Source organism: Thunnus thynnus, chromosome 16, assembly GCF_963924715.1.
Source record: "Thunnus thynnus chromosome 16, fThuThy2.1, whole genome shotgun sequence".
Taxonomy (NCBI): Eukaryota; Metazoa; Chordata; class Actinopteri; order Scombriformes; family Scombridae; genus Thunnus; species Thunnus thynnus.
Window position 1 is genome coordinate 22,985,425 of NC_089532.1, and position 21,148 is coordinate 23,006,572.

Consider the following 21,148-nt stretch of genomic DNA (forward strand, 5'->3'; position numbering starts at 1 on the left):
CCGGGAACATTGTAGGCTAATAGAAACGATAAGATTGTAGTAGGTTACTTCCATATTAGGATAGATTAATGATAGTGTTGTTTCAAGAATACTTTTGAACCAGTTTGAGATGGGACACAACATTTAACTACAATAATACTTAACGGTGATCTAAAAGAATGCTGACACATATATAACACACTAACGTCCTAGCTTGTTTTTTGTTTCTTTATGCCTAATTACCCATTTACATTGGAAAATATGGGGAAGGTCGACCACAATAAGCTAAACAACATAAAGTAACAAGATGAAGAGTCGACAGCCACACTCGCAACTCTGTGAGGCTGTACTTACACACAGCAGTGCTTTGAGCTAAATGCTAATGTTAGCATGGTAACACGTTCACAATAACAATGCAAACATGCTGATGTTTAGCAGGTATAATGTTTATCATTATCAACTTGGTTTAGCATTTTCGCATGCTAACATTTGCTAGTCAGTACTAAGTACAGCTGAGGATGATGGGAATTTCACTTGTTTTGCAGGTATTTGGACAAATGTTGACCTGACATGGTGATGGATGAAAAGAATTCATCTTGAAGGCAACATGAACATGTATACTAAATTTTATGGCACTTTATCCAGTACTTGTTGAGACATTTAACTCTTTAAACCAATGTAAACCTCATGGTGGCGCTAGAGGAAAAGTCAGGCAATCATCAAAAATGTGCCAAATATTATATTGTATTATATTATATACATATTGACTCATTTATTGTTTTGATGATGGTGGTGGAGAGGTGTTAAACCGGGTTGAGATGTAATGATTGTGAAAACTCTAGCATATAAATTATTTTCATACTAATGAACCCATAAGTGAATCATCATGCCCTGAATGGAAGCATCTCCATTTGTTTATCCATTCATTTATTCTATATTCACTTCTTCTTTAATTTTTCACTGCTTTGTTGCCTGACCGACTTCTTTTTGAAGTTGAAACCAGACATTATTTGAGGATTTTCCTTTCCTTTCTACCTGATGCTGATGTTCATACACACCCATTCCTCCCCTCACACACCTTCATCCCAGCCACACACAAAGAAGAATGCTGCCTAGATACTGTTAGCACAATCAGATACTTCCTTTGAGCCAAAGCCTCACTAACAAGCTTATCTTGCCGCGTACTGTGTGTGTGCGTGCGGTCTTGTGAGCACTTGTTAACGTGCTACATACGACACATCTAATACGACCACATGCACACACACACACACACACACACACACACACAACTGTACTTGTGTTCTGATGCAGGATTAAGGCCAACTAGCTTGTTGTCTGCAAGCTCGACATCACCTGAGATCACATACACACACGTACAAATACACACACACACACATACACACACAAAGGAAAATTCTTTGCTGTTTCACTGTCAGTTATTAGGAGTTCTACACGCTGGTCCTTAAATGATACACATTACTAAACAGCCTTGACAGCCGCTGCTTAGTTTTAATAGCACAATGAAAATCAGTGAAATTGGATTTAAATCAAGCAGAAATCATCTGAAATGCTCAAGTAAGTTTTGCATTCTTCTGTCCCACGTCTGACGAAAACATCTGCAGTAGCATCAGATTTGTTTTACTGTGCAGTCAGAATGAGGTCATGCTGAGCGACAAAGCTCAACTGGGTCACAGGCTGTGACTCACTGTATGTTGCAATATACCTGGACTCAGTAAAACCCCCACCTCACAAAGAGGCATCAGCATAGAGCTCTCACGGACCTGGGCTGCTGCGCATCTATTACTGCCAAGCAATTTCTTTAAAATTGCAACTGTTGATGTGTTGACTCAATATATAGAGCAAAAAAAATGCAATGCCCGTCTTTAAGTTAATGCTGGTGGTTTCTGTACAGTGTAGCCTTTTATGGACTGAATTTTCTTCGAGGGATGACATGACTTTCCAGTTTGAATTCAATGTGGGTATAATAATGGTTAAAAGTGGGAACTCGCTGACAACAGGCCAGTGACAGACTGTGGTCCTAACTCAGTTTAGAACAATACAAATACACACAAACAGGCTCAGTATAATAACGTTACACTGTGAATTAAGATAACAGCATCATAGACACGTCACTTAAAGGACGATTCCAGCAGGATTTGAGATGTTTTGCATTTCTCTCTCAGGCATTACTTCACTTCACTGCAGATGGTTTCAGAGCACTGATATAAACTTTCAGTGTGTATGAGACATTCACTATTTTCTCTTTAAATGTTTAGCACAGTGATAGGTTAACAAACTAATTAAAAATTTAATTATTCCAACATTTTGGGCTGAAAGCAAGTCCATAGCAGTTTATCCTTGAAGTTGAACATTAACAGAGCTACTGGTTGCTGTTATGTTTCCTCCTGTCCATATTGGCTGTGAAGAGATCCCTTCCTAATGCAATTCAAATGTAAAAGATGGGAGACAAAATCCAGTCCTCATTCTATGCAAAAATGCATTGTTGAATTTAGCTGAAGCTAATATGAGGCTTCATCAGCCCGAGTAAGTCAAATCAAGTTGGTATTTCTTCAAAGTTAGTTTTTCTACTTTGAAATTCCCGCTGTCTCCATGCTGAGCTACAGTGGAAGATACTCACTTTATTTGACTAACTCAGACTGCTGAAAATGTTAAATGTTCACATGGACCTCTCCTTCAACACCAGGTTTAAAAGGACTGTTTGTCTACTACACCTCTGACCACTAGGGCTGTGATGATAACCGCATTACCGCAATACCGTGGGGTTGAGCTCATTACATTCATCATCACATTTTTCTTAAAAATATCAACCACAACTGTCATATATGGTAGTCTTATGTGCTTGCACAAATACTGTGTGATACACGGTAATACAGTGGAGACGTAGGAGGCTACATGATATGTTAGAGAATCTGACAGAGATATGAACATCCTACACTGTAACATTATATTTATGACTGAAAATAAGGAAAAGCATAGCAGGTCCCCTTTAAAGTGTAAATGCACCCAGGCAAATAATGTTGCATTCAAAGCTTGTCCCTCATACGAGATCTAGCACAGTTATTCTCTAATAAAGTTAACAGGTATGTAGTCTGGAGCCCAGACACCAGAGTTAATTAATGGCAGTCCTCTTGTCACAGACAAGAATAATCTTGTCACAGCCTTACAATAAAACAATAATCTGACACATCATCGACCATTTCCTAGAAACTGCATGTCCAATATGTGTGTACAGGTGTTGTACAGTGGATGTCTCACTAAGCCTAGTCCATCTCTTGCAAATGTGCTGACTCACTGTGTGGTGCTGGTAAATGGTTGAGTCATGCTTTTGCTTTAGTTCCCAGAGGGCAGCTGTGGTAATGTTGTACATCCTTTTATCGGCCCACTTGCTGCGTGTGTGTGTGTGTGTGTGTGTGTGTGTATGCAGATTCTTGCCTACATGAGTGGATGTTTTGTGTGCCTGCAGTACTTTGTATCCGCAGTCTGTGAGAGCTTGCAGGGAAGTCTTGTAGTGCGTTTAAGAGTTTATGTTTGTGTTTTATGAATCCACGAGGTACTGTGCTATGTGTCTCATCCATCTCTTCCTGCACAACAACATACACTGTTGATACTGTTAGATAAGTAGATTGTAAGTCATGATATCATGAACCCTATTGTTCTAATGTGGGGAAGACATGGAAAACTGTATCTCAGCTCACTGCCACTGCTTCTCTTTCTACTCGCCTGAACTACACTCTGCATTTACTTAATTTTTGTCGCTCAAATCCACCCCCTAGCAAAAAATATCAAAATTATTGAAGTGGAAAACTTAAAATAGTTTTAAATGAAATTAGTAATATAGCAACAATTTCATCTGGTAAAATTGGATTTGATCCTTGGTTTTTTTTTGATTGACAGTCTGTCATATTAAGCCACTTTAGATACACATATTTTAAACACATTTGTGTGTCTCCTCTGTTGTTGTGTATTTCTTAAGCATCATTATTTCATTGAGTCCTTATCCTTTCAATATAATAAGAACATGAAAAACAGATTGTAAGTTCAGAAATAAATTGAGAGTAGCAGTTTTAGTCATTTTTCATTCATAAGTTAATTAATTAACTGATTAAATGGGTCCTCTGTGGTCTAAAATTATTGGTCCCTTGCAGCTTCTGAAACCTTGAACAACCCAAACCCTGATGTGTTAAATCCTCTGGGGGACAAAGCAAACTAGCAAATACAAAAAGCAAAATCTGAGGCATCAACCATACTTTCATGTGTTTGTTTAATAAAGGTATTTGTGTGTTAAGGTGTGTTTTACAGTAACAGTGCTGCCGTAGATGAGGCTGTAGAGGTTGAAGGATTCTAAAAGCAGACCCATTTCTGTTTTGTCTGGCAGCCCGTAATACTCTGGCACTGCAGTGTATGTGCAGTCAGAAGTTTGTATGTGTATCTCTGTGTGTGTCAGCAGGGTGGCAGAGAGATCAAGCCATCCTGACTTTCAAAATGACAGCTCATTATCAGGGACAAACAGCCCCCAAGGGTATGGAGACACACACACACACACACACACACACACACACACACACACACACACACACACACACACACACACACACACACACACACACAGTTCCATTAGCTTATCCCAATGAATTACAGAAGAGGATTGAACAGAGAAAATCTGGTGTTTTGTATTAATTTGATCTACACCCAGAGCTATTTTAGCTTCTTGAAATGTGGAAGTCAACACAGATTTCTGGAAATATTTCATAAAATGCAATCAATAAGTTAACAATTTGTCACAGTAACTTGTTGACATGGCAATATGCACCTCAATTTAGAATAGAGTAAATAGAACTAACTTCAATAATAATAGATCAATTCTATTTGGTCCTTGTATATTACTTCCATTGTTGGTATACTTTTAAAAAATACATTTTATAAGGGCTCAAGCCAAAAGACTATCTTATTGGCATCCATCCTATCTTTATCTACTCAATCTAACAGCCACTTGCTCAAAAGAGTTATCTCAGGCCATCTCCATACATTAGATCAATCCATATATCAAAGGTACCCTGCAGAGGTTTTCACTAGTAGCACTATGGAACAATGTTTTTTAGAGTGGGTCTGGTTTTGTTAGTACATGCATGAAGATGTTCATGCACAAGCACATGCATTTGGGAGACATGATAAACAGTGCTGCTGATGGTTGTATTCTCTTCTGCTGATTGACAGTTGGTGGTAGTAACATACAAGGAAAAAGAAGATTTCAAGTTAGCAAAATAATAAAAGCAGCCTTTCAAGTGTTTTGTGAGAAGGGAAATGCATTCAACGTGTTTGGTAAGAAACACTGGATGTAAATATAACTTGCCACAGAAAAATGCCACAGGGTACTTTTAATTCTTAATCTTTAATATTACTGCACACAGTACTTAGGAAAATATATCATTTATTTTATCTGTACAGGAAACAACTTCAAACAATAATTATCAACTTACATGAATTCAAAGGATTAATTTAGTCTAATCTAAAACTGGTTAAAGGCCAAACTCTCAACTGTATACCCCAAGAAGCCGTAAGCACATATATGGTGCTATCTCGTCATCAAGGATAAAGGACCGAACCATGGATGGACTACTAAGGGGTCAGGATGTGTTATATCACTGTTAATATTTCTTGTTGGAGTGTCAAAGGTTAAATTCATTCTTAAAACATCTTTAAAGATGTCACAACAAAGAAGGCGTCATGATACCTTGATGAATTGTGTGCATCGGGGGTTTGATAGGTAGGTTATAAATCGCCTATGGGCCTAACAACAACAGCACCACTAAAAACAGGATTTCCAAAGCAATAGTTATTATTTCTGATCTTGCATCCTCAAACATGCAGCTCAATCTCACCTCCATTCACTTCTGTTCTAGTCTTGCTGTTCTGTACCCCAGCAGTGGGTTGTTCTTACTCAGAAATAATGAATTGGGTCATTCAATAATATAACAATATCCACTTAATTCCCTGGCAACTGCCTCAAACCATATCAATCAGCCAAAAATATCAAGCCATCAGATTTTGGATTGTTTGTTGGTGAGTAGCAGCTTGCTTAGCTCAGGTTAGTGCCAAACAGAAAGAATAAAAAATAAATAAAACCAGCCAACAGCTAGGATTAGCTGGATGCTATTTATAGTATTTGGTGTAAAAGCTAAGTGGGATGCAGTGATTTGGAAGTCATCCCTGCTTGTAAAGCAGATGGGATAAACTTTAACTAGCCAGAGCTATCAAACTAGCTTTGATGTAAAAGCAAAGAGACACTTAAACGTGTTATTGATATGATGTGTGACATTAAAATAGGTTTCTAGTAGGAAACAAAACCACAAAAGTGTATCATCAAGATCCATGGATGTAAATCATCATAAACAACCAATTTAAAAAATGTAAGTAAGAAATTTGGGTAACTGGATTTCATTGCATTTTATTGTAAATGTAAGCACATGGATAGCATCATGACTTTGTTGACATTGAACACTACAGAGAAGAAAAAAAATAATGTAGAGAATCTTACCAAGGAAAAGAAAACAAATCTACCTAAAAGCTGTTATCAATGTAATGATCGGGGTTTGATCAATATTTGTACTGCTGAACAGTTATACCCCAAAGGTTCACAGATGATAACAGATCAAACACCCTGATCTGTCATGTCCTAAAGAGACTGTTTTTTTTCCTTTTTTTTTCTTTAGCAGCAACTTATTTTGCTTCACACATACTGAGAGTCATGTGAAGAACAAGAATTCTGTTCTAGGATAGATTTTCATTGTCTTAACATACTATCTGAGCTGCTTATATGACTGACAATTTTTTGTTACAGATGGTGAGTTTAATGAGATACACAGTATCTTATGCATATGGAAGGTAGAGGCAGTGCAAATGGAGGTGAAATAAAAGGTTTCCCATACCACAAAGAGTCATACTCTGCATTGTGGGTCTAATTTAATTCCAAACTTAATGAAACCCAAAAACAGAAACCCACACACCACCAATGTAACCTCTTCATTTTGGATCACAGGACCCAAAGACTTTCTGAGGGAATAAGGTCTACTGAATAGTAGCCTACTGTGTTGAACCAGAAACTGTACCCGTAGTTAGCGCCTGCAGTGTAGCGTTAATCTGTGTGTGAACAGATGGCATGCGCTAACAAGCTAGGCTAAATGTAGCTCCCGTTGGCATGGGCCAAGACTGATCTCTGACTTCCTGATCCCAAGCCTCTTAATTAAATGCACCATTTAATCTACTCAGTTTTCAGCCCCTCTGCTGCTCCAAAAAACAACACTGTTCATCACTGATGACCTCCTCGTCCTGGTGGTTGGAACATTGCACTATTGAAGTGGGCAGGAATTTCACGGGCCTATGATGGCCATGGTCCCCATGCCCCTCAGTTTGGCCTTATGCCCCTCAAAAAGCGATATGCCCTGTGGGCATAGTTGATTTCATCGTTTTCTCCTCTGCTTCTTTCCTGTCAATACGGTTTTTAGAAACCACTGTCTTTTGATGTGATTCTGATTTTTTTCTTGGGCAACATTACCAGTGGTGGATTTGACTTAAAGCCTGGTATGAACCACTGGAAAACCACTGCAGTCCAGCTAGCCATAAGTTGCAACTCCATGGTCAAACCAGCTGCCCCTAAATTTGGAGTGCACATGTATTCCCACCTTTATAGCAAATGCACTGAAAGGGCCCAGAGCGAGCTGACAGGGAGAGTCAGCGATTTTATTCTGTCAAATTTGTCACTTTACAAAGACAAGTGTTGCAGTATGAAACTTGTGTAAAGAGAGGCTATGACATCTTTATTCTACTCGAGCACACCAAATACAATACAATTCATCAAAGTGTGTTGCACTTAGCACATGGATACACATGTGACTATGTCTGGTTTTCAAAATACGATGTTAACTCAGGGTATATACAAAAAACACATTTGGAAATTAGATTAATTTAATTATACTCACAGGAAGCATAAAACATGTTATCTGTGTCCCTCATAAATTAAAACATTCCACTAAATTGTGAGGGACTATTCTTTATTTTTGGGTTGCAAGAAGAAAAAAAAAAACAATGATATATTTGAGTTCAGGACAACCCTGACTACACACTAACCCAAAATCAAGCATTTTTACTGTATCATTTTAGAGAGATCGCACAAATATTGGTAATTTGTAAATATCAATAAATTATTTTGTGAAAGAAACAGCTTTTTTATTAATTTATTTCACTGATAGTTATACTATGTATTAAAAGTAAAATCATCCTTAACCCTCAAGTTAAATTCATTTTCCATGGACTTAAAATCATTGTTTTATTTGATGGTCTTGCTGCCCTGGCATTTGGCCTTTGTGTCCTCAAAAAGTGGACAACAACAAAGGCCAAATGGCCTTGCCCCTAGAGTGATGAAATTCCAGGCCTAACTGAAGTAATTAGAATGTCATAAAGCCTTCCATATACAGGCAGTGTTTTTAAGCAATGATGATCAGCATGACCAATGAGCATGCTGTTTCTGATAACTATCAACTAAATATAATTATTTCTTTCACATTTCACTCTACTGTCAACACTGTTAGTTCCAAGCCAATGAAGATGGCAAATCCATATTGTTAAAAACGTGATTACAACAGCTTCGGTTAGACAGTGCTATTCATGGTGATATTAATGGACCAATAATTGAGGATATGCAGGTGCATAAAACAAGTATACATACTTTGTATAGATGTTTATACAGAAGTTCATAGAGCCTATGGTGAGAAGAGTCAGAGATGCATGTATCTTGAGGTGTCCAATACCAAGACTAGTTGCTTGGACTGAACTTGCAGACAACAGAGCCATGGCACTCACTGACTGACTGTACTTTCACATTTGCATCAACATAGTGCCAACATGTCCAGGGTAGACCAGATCTGACCTCCTCAGGGCTTTTCAACCATTTGAATGATGAAAAATGCATGCAGCCTGCCATTCCAGCCATATACAGCAACTAATTTCACAACATAGCATCAACCAAATGTGGTATAATGGTACTTGAGTGACATGCATCAGTAGGTGAAATTCACGATTTGATCTTCAAGAGTGGTGTCACAACTTCATACATTTCCAATACAACAAGGAGTTACCTTTCATTATAATGGTTTTAATTTAAATTTCAAATGTGTATTAAATTCAGAGACTTAGATTAAATAGTCAACACAAAATACAAAATGTTGTTACATCAGTTGGCAACTTGACTGACAAGAAGGAAATGGGAGCACCAACTTTCACTGCAAAAACAATGCATCACTTCTCAAAAAGATCAACGTTGCAAATATACTTAAGATAGCTGGGAAAATGAAAAATGACATATAGATTAACTGGATGGACAAAGTAAAGTGCACAATCCATCATAATCTATTATTGCTGATGTTTTGAATTTGAGATTTTGTCAGTCAATGATCACATGGAACTGTATGTGATACTGAACTGCTGCAGACTGAGCTGTCCATGGTGCTGATTTACTCTGCAACACAAACAGTGGATACATAGAGCTCTCCATGGTCCTTAAATGTCTCCTGCAAGCAGCAGCAGAGTGATAGACTACAAAGAAAATGTATTGTTTCATTGATATTTAATGACAATAGATGTTTTATCTTACTTTATCTATTGTAACATTTCTTCACTGTATTTGTGCTATGCTTATCTATAGGTTCTTCTCTGCTGCTGCTGCTGCTACTGCAGTGACCCATTTTTTCCCAATGGGAGTGTCATTGAAATTCTGTGATAGTAATGGATTCACAGATGGAAACTGTCTTTCGGAGTTTTATTCTCACTTATAAGTGGGCCAAAAAGTCTGTGTAGACTAATGGACAATGAGCAGAGTCAAGCATTTCCATTTATACCTGATGTCACATCCAGAATAGCAGTTAACACAAAAGAAGATGTGTTAGGTGCAATCAGGAGATTATCACATGCTGTTGCAATACATCACATGGGGCCCTGAGTCTCATGTTAGTAATATTTGTGTTGAGCTCTACTGCATGCAAGAGTTTCTCTATAGACTTACTGTCTTTAATGCCTAAAAGGCCAATCATGTGGGACCACTTCCACTAATAAAGTGTCAAAACATAGTTTACTTATGCAGTCTTCTACAGTGGCTCCATAAATCAAAAGTCTACATTACACATATCTAAGTTAAAACATTAATATATAGAGTACAATTCAATATATAAGAAGTCAAATATGTAAGAAGTCAAATCCCCGTCCATAATCTCAATGTCTTTCACAAAACTGTGATTTAAGTCTTACATCTACACCAACTTCACCATGATAAGCCCACATGTATTGTGTGTAGTGAATAAACTGAATCTCATTGATGTCTTAAAAGAACCCTTTATTCATTATCTTAATGCTCCAACTATTATGACTAAGTCTTTAGAGGGCAGGGGTGGTCTTGATTGTTTTTAACCCTTATTTAACCTGACAAGTTGACTCAGAATGCAATGTTATTTATGGAAAGGGCCTAGGGGATTACTTTCTAGAGGAGACAAACACACATATATGTAAAATCGCACCTAGAGTTGGCCCATCAGTGCAGTGTTGTACGGTGTATGTAATATTGGTTAATATGTACAATAGTCATATTTACTGGGTGCTTTTTAAAGAGTTAGCTTCTAGGAGTCTATGTTGTCAAAAAGACAAAAAAAAAAAACAGAAGGGAGAGTAATTAACTGTTTTTAGGTATTCTATCCAAATCTTTCAACACATTGTATTTAAGTGCTCTCCAGCAATGTTTGGCAGTGGATTGGGGTGCTTTATAATTGCCAAGTATTTGTTGTTGTTTGTTTCTCCTCATAGCTGATTTTTCTCATGACTTTGTATCAAGAAATACATTCTTTGCAGTTAAGAGTTAATTCAGCACAGCACACAAATAATGATGTTCAACGCAATTTGTTGGTGTAGTGTAGAAGCCTGGAATCAAAAGACAAAACCATACGGGTGCTTAGAAAAATTCTTATCACCCTGATCTGTGTTTTGGATGCATACTCTGGTTTAGTGCCATCCTAGAGTAATAAAGCAATTAACAGCAAGTTCAAAGATAAAATTGTGACAACATTCAAGGGATTTTTTTTTTTGCAAGACACTGAAATAAAAACCGTTCACACAGGACATAACGTGTTGGTTTGGTACAACATACAAATGCAGTTCTGCAAAAAACACAGACCACACACATTGTCAGCATGCTTTGCTACCGGAGGCTGAGGACTTACAGGCATCTAGAGTTGCACAAACTCAGCAAGTCTGTCAGCTGTTTTGTAGGCGGTAGAAAGGTAAGGGTGCATACTGTAAATGTTAAGTAGTGGTAACTGTAAATGGGAGGCCATGGAGTGCAGGTAATATCTGAATGCATTTACACAAGGAAGATAAACAATAATTCAATGCACTCTAGTTCAGATAATGTTATCATAGATGTGTAAGAGGAGAGTATTTTAATGCGCGTGCCCTGGTCTGATCTTGCTATGGCTGTCTATAAAGTGAATTTTACTTCTTTTTTCAAATGGCAATACTACAAAGCATCCCTCTCAATTTATAAAAAGCTTTCCACAGAACTGATTTTTCATATGTTTCACCCTTGGGATTTTTTCAGAAGAGCTACTGTACTGTTGGATGGTGCCATTTAAAACAGTGTTTATATGAAGTGTGGGCCAGTTTCATACATTGAGTACCACATCTGATGGAATCCCTCAGTGTTGAAATGTGTATAATATGTATAATTAGTCTTATGATGACAGTGAATTTGGGTCCCGTGTAGGCTTAAAAGACTGTACACGTGAAAAATTCCAAGTTCCTCTAAATGTAATCTGTTTTCTGGCACTACTTATTAATATAAGATGACTTATGTTAATAAGTAAATTTATGCAAAGTGTGTGCAACTCATTAGTCAAGATTTTAAATTGGCTAATGTATCTCTAACACTGTTGATACACATAGAGTTTATACAGGCAACATGTTGTAGCTGTTCTGGTTACATACAAACATCGGGCTGAATGCCAATGTAAACATGTTACATAAACATCAGCTGACCATGAAAGGACCAAATCATTATGACATACCCCATATACAGTGAAATTGCCGATGACTTGATGCAACCACTCCTCGGTCTGTGGTATGTTTAGTAAGTGCAACAAACTCCATTGAGCCTACTGAGTGCAGAGACATCCACAGCCTTTCTCTAGACAGAATATATAAAACAGTACAGTCAGTTATTCTGAGTTTTATAAAGAGCCAAGGAAGAAAGAGTAATACCATTTTTTCCCATTTGCCTGAGTTTAAATTTAGAATTCTTAACTGTACAGACACATACTGTATGTACGATGATTTAAAGCAATGGTTCCCAACCTGGTTATAAATAAAAATAAATCTAGGCGGTATTAAGAGGATAAACAGATAGAAAAGTAGAAAAAAACAAATTTTGCTACATAAACTTAGGTTTATTTTTTCAGACTTTCCTCTAATCGTAGATTTTTTTCTTGTTAATGACTGTGTTCTTTTGCCTCTAAAGAAATTAAACAATCTGAGAAGCACCCTTTGAAATCAATAGACATAATGTAACATGTTAAGAAAGATCACAAGCAAGCAGACATATGGTGGCTTCATTTTTAAGGGTCACAAGCCAAAAAGTTTGGGAGCTGCTGTTTGTGCTACAAATAAAGTTTTTCCCTTTTTTTGTTTCCTATTTATTGTTCATGAGACAGATGTTAACATGAATTTCTAGTTTATCAGCTATGAATATATCTGAATATATTTTATTTGATCGATGGCTCAATCGTAGGCACTAAGCCAGTAGTCTGTCTATATTGTACCACATTTACCCAGTCATCTGTCCTGAAAACAGCTCATTATCACCCAACATGTTTCACATCTGTCATGTCACCCAATCCTCACCCTCACTCTATCATACACACATCCTTCCCACTACTCTCCTAAAGTAAGATCCAGTGTCATACACGTCACAGGTGGTTTTGAAGCAGCAGTTGTGTGAAGAGAAAGGGGTGGTGGTGGGCAGGTGGGTGGGTGGGTGTTGGGTCATGTGGGTGAAAGAGTAATTTAACTGACATAGCAAAGCAAGAAAGACAGAAAGAAAGTTTATTGATGTAGACTGTCTACAACTGAGAAACTAAAAGCACCCAAATAGCATTTACCACATAAAATCGACAACAAAGATGACTTGTCGCAGTTGGTACAAAGACACAGCAGATGAGCTAAATTTCTAAGAAAATGACACTGAACATTAACAACAACAACATCAACAACAACATACACATCTATTCTAATGTACTTAAGAACAACGGTGCCAACGTAACACTAACTCCTGTATGTCAACAAAGCAACGTCTTACTGTTACTTTTTTTTAGAATTTAAGGGTGTAAATGTGTTTAAGAATGTGCAAATATTTTCATCACTGTTCTGTGTATGATTTGGCAGAATATTTATTTATTCAGTGTATCAAAATAATGTGAATTTCAACACAGATCTTGAAGATATGAAGTAAAGTTTAACTGAATTCAAACGGAAACCACTGCAAGGAAGCTGAAATAGAGGTAGTACAGCTCCTTTCCTCTGCACTTAGAAGCCTGGCTGCTGCATTTTGAGAGATGAAGTGAAATAAAAACAGACCTGTGCTAGGTGTGTAAGAGAATAAGAAAGATTTGATTCTGGATATCACATGATACAAAAGAGAATGAGACAGTGCTGACAAAACTCATTGATAACACTTTTACCTGACCCACCACTACTAACATTAAAAAGAGCACCATGATTCTGTGTAAGGCTTCAAATTCAATGGCAGCCCACCGAGTTCTTCCTGGAATTCAGCTTCAGGAGGAACAATGAGAACAACTTTGGACTCGATTTCATTCAGTTGCAAAAAGCTTTTTGTGCCATCCACTACTTAGAGATGCCAGCCCACTAAGAATCACTGAAGTGTTGCCTGCATCTACTGTTAATGAAATATTATTTGTGACCAGATTGTCAGGTATCAAACTGTCAGTTATAGTCACATAAGATTTTTTTTCATGCAATCTTTTTTTTCTAAATCCTTGGAAAGGAATGGTAGCTTGGAAAAAAAAAATCAATAACGATAATGTAAGCAACCAATATCTGATCTTTTCATCACTACTTTTGCATGTTGAGTGAACATAATAAAAGCTGTCAATCATCTGTATTTCAGCTGATAGTTAGGTGAGTAATGAAGAAATAAAACAGGGTCTGGCTTTGTTTTCTACCTTCAGACTTACTGCTGGCATTTTTAAACACATATTGTTTCATTGTTTCTGTAATGGCCACACGCACATCATTTCGGTCACCTGCAGAATCAATCCAGATGTCACAACGTCAAGCCAGCTTCTTATAAGGCCTGCCTCTCCACTGCTAATAGGAAATGTTCCCTAACATCTGTGGTCTCTATCCCTCTCCCTATCTCTCTCTCACTGCCTCTCTCTCTCTCTCTCTCTCTCTCTCTCTCTCTCTCTCTCTCTCCTGCTTTCTCTGTCTTTCTCTGAGCAGTAGAATAAATTGAATTAGAGCTCCACCACCCACTCCACAGGATCCTGCAGCCCTCTGTCAGATAGCTAAACAGAGAGAGAGAGAAAGAGAGAGAGAGAGAGAGAGAGAGAGAGAGAGAGAGCTGCAGAGAGATAAACAGAGGGCAGGAAGAAAGACGGGCATTGTAAAAATCCCCCCTTGCCCCTATAAAGAATAAAGAACAGTCCTTACAGCCTCTTTACTCGCCTCTACTACAGTCTGACAAGAGTCAACACATTTTTCCTTTTCTTTGGGTGGTGTGAGGGTGAAATAGAGACAAAAATAATGAGAGGGGGGATGTAGAGGATAAGAGATATGTTGCTTCTGCCTCACCTCAGCCTGCCCTATACATGCCATTGTGGAATGTATTTGTATATGACAAGATCTTTCATTATAAACATGGCAACGCACACAAAAAGTCATACAAGTGCACCTGATGTTTATCCTTAAGTTCCGTACAACTTCATATGTTATTTATTTGGCACTAACCAGTAAAGGAAATTCACTTTCATAAATGAAGTGACAGTCAGAAGTAGCTTTAAGTTACAACCTCTTCCTTTCTTGTCTTACATTTCCCGCTAAAAACTCAAATCACAATCTGTAACACAAATGCATTGCCATTCATCCTGAAGCTAATGGAATGGCAAACCATTCCTTTTAGACGTAAATAGGAGACTAAACACAACTAAAATGGACAGAAAATCACCAGTTTCTCTCCCTCGTTCATTCACCCACACTCTTTTTCTAGAACCAGAGAAGCATTTGCATAATGCCTCCATATCCACGGGCCATTAGCACCAGCATGAGTGGCTCGTGTGCATAAATTTATTGCCTTGATCAATCAATGCAAGCTACTGTACCGGTACAAACCAGTGAAACTCCAATCCAGCAAAAGTTGGATGGCAAAGAGAATAAAAAGGGCAATTTTCAAACGCTGACATGTCAAAGTCTCTAAATTAGAGACACATTAAACTCCACAGAGCCTCAACGGGAAAATGTTTGATTAAAATGGTAATTTTAGATCATTTTTAGTGATTCTCATCGTACATTATAATCACAGTAAATTAAATAACTTCTCATTTGGTGATGACCCCAAAGTACCCTCTGCAAGGATTTCAGTGTCAAAAAAGCCCACTTTGATATTCAGTGGTAAAAAAAAAAAAAAGTGGATATTGTTTTCAGTGCAAGTGCAGTTCAGGAAAACATGTTTTCAGGTGGTATTAGCTTTGGTAGAAGACCACAATAATGCACACAATTGTTGCTAATGTCCAAATGCCATTTCAAGTCATGTACATCATGCTTATGGAACTTGAAGAGACTTCGCATAGCCAGTTGCTTTCACTTCACTATTTTTTTATGAGTCTTTCAGTTTCAGCCTGGTTGGTGCCGGCAACATTCAGTATAACCCAGAATAATGTATTGGGGCAAGTGTTAATGCTGCCATGTGTCCTAAGACATTCCTTAAGTAATTCCTATATTTCAAGTGTTCACATCAAGAGTGAGTCGAAGTCAAAGGACCAAGCAAGATTCTAGACCCAAAATGCAAATATATCAAATAAGGATTCAATGATTTTCTGTGTTTCTGAAAGGCTTCAAATGATTTGTGTGGGCTGTACAAACTATAATATTGAGAAAAACATATAAAATAAGTGATACATCAATGCAAATGTTTATTTATTTTATTTAAAAGGGGCAGTGTACAGCTCAAACAGATTATAGCTTCAAACTAATTCGCATCTATGGTCCTTTGGCAGGTCAGAGCAAAGAAACAGCACAATAACAAACAAATGTTCATGCAGCATGTTTAAATATGTGTAAGTCTCTTCATTTTAGTGTTTTTTTTTTTTTAAACCAATTTTCACCCATAAAATACTTAGATTGTTGACAAAGAACAGAGTAGTTTCAATTGATTTTCTTGTAACACTTTCTATGATGCCCACGTCTATAATGCATTATAAACATACTTATAATGTGTTATACTCATACTCATATATACTCTACTCATAAATGTTCATAATGCTTCATAACAATAATCATAACACATTATAGAGAATTTTATATTGATTTGTAAGGTCAAGTATCATAATACTTCATAGTTGATGGTCATTTGCTGACAATTCTTTGAAAGGATCATAGTGTGTTATAATTCCCATACTTATGATACATTCTAATCATTTTATAATGCATTATAATCACTTATCACTTACCAAGTTTTGTTTTTTTACCAAGTTGTTTTTAAGGAGTCACTTATGTTGATCAAATGTTTACATAAAAGTAAAATATACAGCTACAGGTAAAGTAGAAATTGTCTCAGGTATTATCTATAAATTGAGTCAATTAAGTGTTTAGAAACATTGCATTAGTGAAATGTAAATGTCCATCATTCAATTCATCACTCAGTTCGTTGTCTGTTATAACCTGTTAAACAAATCAATTAATTTTACAGTTTTTTGTGTTGTTCTTGCACAGTTTTGTTTTTTTTCACTTTACTTAAAACAAACAATGACCACTTATCGTGACCTATAAGCAGCTTGTAATGTATTATATCTGCCTATACCTCAGAAATGTCATTACTTCACTTAAAGCATTATAGACATGGGTGTCATTCTCCTAGATGTGTTTTCCCAGATCCCAAATTTGTCATGTTTCCTGCTCCAAGAGGACATGTTTAAAAGACCTCTTATTGCAAGAACAGCTCAAAAATTGCTTCTGCTAACAAAACATGATGAGCTCTAAATATAAATTCACTATAGCATGTTAGTATAAAACATATTATTACCTTACATTTATTCAAGATCAGTTCATAGGAGAACCTTGAATGCCTAATATCGACTGAAAGAAAGCGCCATATTTTGTTTTGTTTTGTTTAAAGTGGAACCCAAATGAACTGCAATGTGTTGGACTTTAACAATTGTGCGATTCTCTCCTATTCCATCACTAGTGTCACATATCCAGTATTGTCAGTCAGGACACGCGCGTGCACGCATACATACACACCTATCTTCATTTGAAACTGACCAGTGAGGCGTGATACTATACATGCGGTCAAGCACACGCGCGCGCGCGCACACACACACACACACACACACACACACACACACACACACACACGGCGGACAATGCGCGAGCAATCATAATCTAGCTTTGTTCCAACAAGGTATAGGGCTGGGGTTCAGTTGCGCACGCGCACACACAACGCACGAACATATGCATCTTCTATCCATATATTATACTGTTGGTGCTGTTTTTTTATTTTAAATTTCACAGCAGCATAGGTAAAGTAGGCTGTATAACCTCATCACATAACCAACACACTTACACACAAACACAGAACACTGTCTCTCTCTCGCTCTCTTTTCACACAGGTGCAGTAGTGGCGCGCAGAAAAGGGCAGAGGCGCAGTGCTTTCTGCGTTTGAGCCCTAATTGTCCTCCCAGGCTTCTCAATTATCCTGTAGCCTACATGAACATATAAGGGCCTTGCTGACACACAACACGCGCGCGCACACACACACACACACACACAAGTTCTCTTTCTCTCTGGCAGCGCTCCCTCGCGCTTCTGCGTGCGCGCTCGTACACACATACACAGACACACACACACAAGCGTTTATTCACAGTACTCAGCTGGGTGCAGAGCTGCTGAAATTTAGCCTACTGAAACTAGCCTACGTCTGGGTCCACCGACCTCGGTCTCCGGTGCGAGGGTGCCCACACACGCACACGCACACACACGCGCGCACACACACACACATACACACACACAGAGCCTCTATATAACTTGTACCGGACTCATTTCTTGACCTTGCAATGTACTCAGTGCTGGTTTTCCTTCCTTCTCTCTACCTCAGCCCACTCCGCTACTCAAGTACAACCTCACTGCCTGCCTCCCGCCCCATTTCAGGATCCAGACTAAACGTCTATACAAGAAAATGTAGAAATAACTCTACCACTGCCCCGTTTTTACCCCTGAACAACCACCATTCCTCTGCTCAAACAGACGCAGCCAGAAAGAAAGAACAAGTAGAAACAGATAGACAAGGGAAGGAGAAAACTGAGCCGTCATTTTGCACGTATAAAAGAAATATAACAGTTAAAACTTTACCTCTTTCCGGGGGTTATGGTTCCTTCGATCACCGAGTGTCAGGGCGCAATTAGTATCTTTCCAAATCCCATAATTAGAATGTGATTACAGTTGTAACTCCACACAAATAGGCTCCAAATAGTAGTATATGCCCCATATGTGTATATATCGAGGTAAATATGTGTGATATCCTTTGGGTGGCTGTAAATTCCGTATAGGTTTATAGTTCAATCCTGTCTTCCAGAGGGGTGCGTCCGTTTTGCATTCTCACAGCGCCCGACGACTACATCCTCTTCTTCTCCCTCCTCTCTCTTTCTCTCTCCCTGTCTTTTTCTCCCGGTTTCATCCCTCCATCCGCGGGGTAAGGGAAGAATCCCATCCGAGAGAAACTGAAATGATCCCCCCCCTTCCAACCCCCTCCCCTTCAACCGCTTCTTTTTCTTCTCTTTTTCTCCTCTTCTTCCCAGCAGTGCCTCCTTCCCTCTTTCTTTCCCGCCGGTCGCTGTCCTCGCGCAGGTGAAAGAGGAAGAATTCCACTACAAGAAAAGAAAAAAATCCCAGGCAAAAGGGCGGAAAAGTCTTAATTATTCCATTAAAAATTACCCATGGGTTAGGTGGAGTTTGTTGGTTATTGAACACTCCTAAAATTCAAAAATAATAGTTTTCCTGGTTTGATAGAGACCATTAATTTCCAACATTTTCAACAACGGATTTTTGGATCTTCACTTCACAGTCGCGAGCTTCTGGCTCTCTCTCTCTCTCTCTCTCTCTCTCTCTCTTTCTGTCTCTGAGTCTTTATGTCGCTCACCCTCTGTTTATTCGACTATGTGCGTCTCCTCTGCAGTCGAAAGTAGAATAGACTAAATTAGAATTAAAAAATAATAAGATAAAGACGAGTTAACTGTCTGTCCGGTCACTCACACCGAAAGCTTAACGGTACAGTCCCGCTGATCCTCGGTCCTCCTCGCCGGTCGCTTCTCCTGCGCAGTTAATCCAGATAGCGCAGCGATTATGACAACAGTCAAGTTTGAAACCTTAAAGGAACATCACTTCCTAGTGCTCTTTTCAAAATAAGACTCTTGTATCAGGCCCCAAATCATAATCTGTAAATTGATATATAGATTATGGTGGGAAATTAGGGAAAAATAAAACATGGAAAAACATGGATCTGTGTTTTATTTTTGCCTAATTTCCGATCAGAGTAGTATGTGAATGGCTCGAGTCCCCCTGCATCTGTCTGGATCAGCTAGCCCAAATAGTTTCAAAATGCTGGTCTGGTTTGCTTGAGTTCCTGTATGGTCAGTTGTGGTGTGACTGTTGGGCTAAACAAATGAACCGAACCCCAAAATTTATACTAGTGCAGACATTATGGGTGCTCATTTTTGTTTTACCCTTGCTTCTCAGAAAGTATGCTATGTACACACCACAGGATCCACATTTAGCCATGGCTGGATTACCAAGCGGGTGAAGTGATCAACTGCCCCACCTCCAGTAAAACCTCTTGTGAATATGTTTAGGAATATGCATTGCTAAATTGCAATATCAACTGAAACTGAAATGAGCATACCCTGCATTATTACTAAATCTCAGTACCTACCATCTCTCACACAAGAGTCTAATGTCAAAAATGAGTTTTAAGCCTTTTATTATTTACGGTTATATTGTGCATCACATGCAATTCAAGAAAAGAAAACTAAATGGATAAAATAAAACAACTAAGTCATAGTTCATGTGGGCTATCTTGTAATCATGACATCAACATGACTAAAAAACAAATTTGCCTGTTTATATGAACAGCCAATGACTTTTGAGGCTTAAGCGACTGCAGTATATGTAACAATCAACCACAGGGATTATTTGCGAGAAGTGAAACTACATTATCTACTCCATGTCTATTGCTATAGGCTTATTTGGTCTATAAAAAGAAGAGAGACACACACAAACAAGAGCAAGATTTAGGTTGGCGTTGTGGCTCTGCCCCATCTCGCCCCAAAGCCAAACCTGCATCATCACTTTGACAAACTTGAAAAATACATATGCTTTTATTTTGAAGTAATAATCGCCTGATTTCCGGAGTACGCCTTGATAACCCTGTCCTGCTTGATGCAGTTTAAGAAAGCCTGCTGCGTTGAAGTTGGTGAAAACCCTTTTATTCCCTGTATGGCGCACTGTAGTGGCCGACACCCTGCGTGTTCAGCTGGACGGTACATGGGCTCACGTTAGATTTACACACATCATTTCTTAGATATTGATTATCCCATCATTTGTCAGATTGTGTGTTCTGAATGTCCATCTCGCCATCCCTGCTCATCAATCATTCCGCGCGACGCAGATAAAACCAGACCGTGCAAGAAATTGAGGAGAAAGTGCGATTGCCATTCTTTTCTGGCCCATCTGGAACTAAATAATACCGTAACACCAGATGTATATATCACCTCCTAAAATACATTCTCTCAACCATCTGTCCTCTTCCCTGAGAAGGCGTTTCTCTGTG

General features: G+C 38.3%; 1 protein-coding gene across 2 annotated transcripts in view; it reads right to left on the minus strand.

Moving 5' to 3' along the window:
* The window catches only part of lrfn5a (leucine rich repeat and fibronectin type III domain containing 5a), a 125,001-nt gene extending 105,360 nt beyond the window's left edge, over positions 1 to 19,641 (minus strand). For both annotated transcript variants that reach the window (XM_067613618.1, XM_067613616.1), the window contains exon 1: positions 18,676 to 19,641. The gene's annotated coding sequence lies outside the window, so the exon portion shown is untranslated. The remainder of the gene's footprint in view (positions 1 to 18,675) is intronic.
* Positions 19,642 to 21,148: the final 1,507 nt, after the last annotated feature.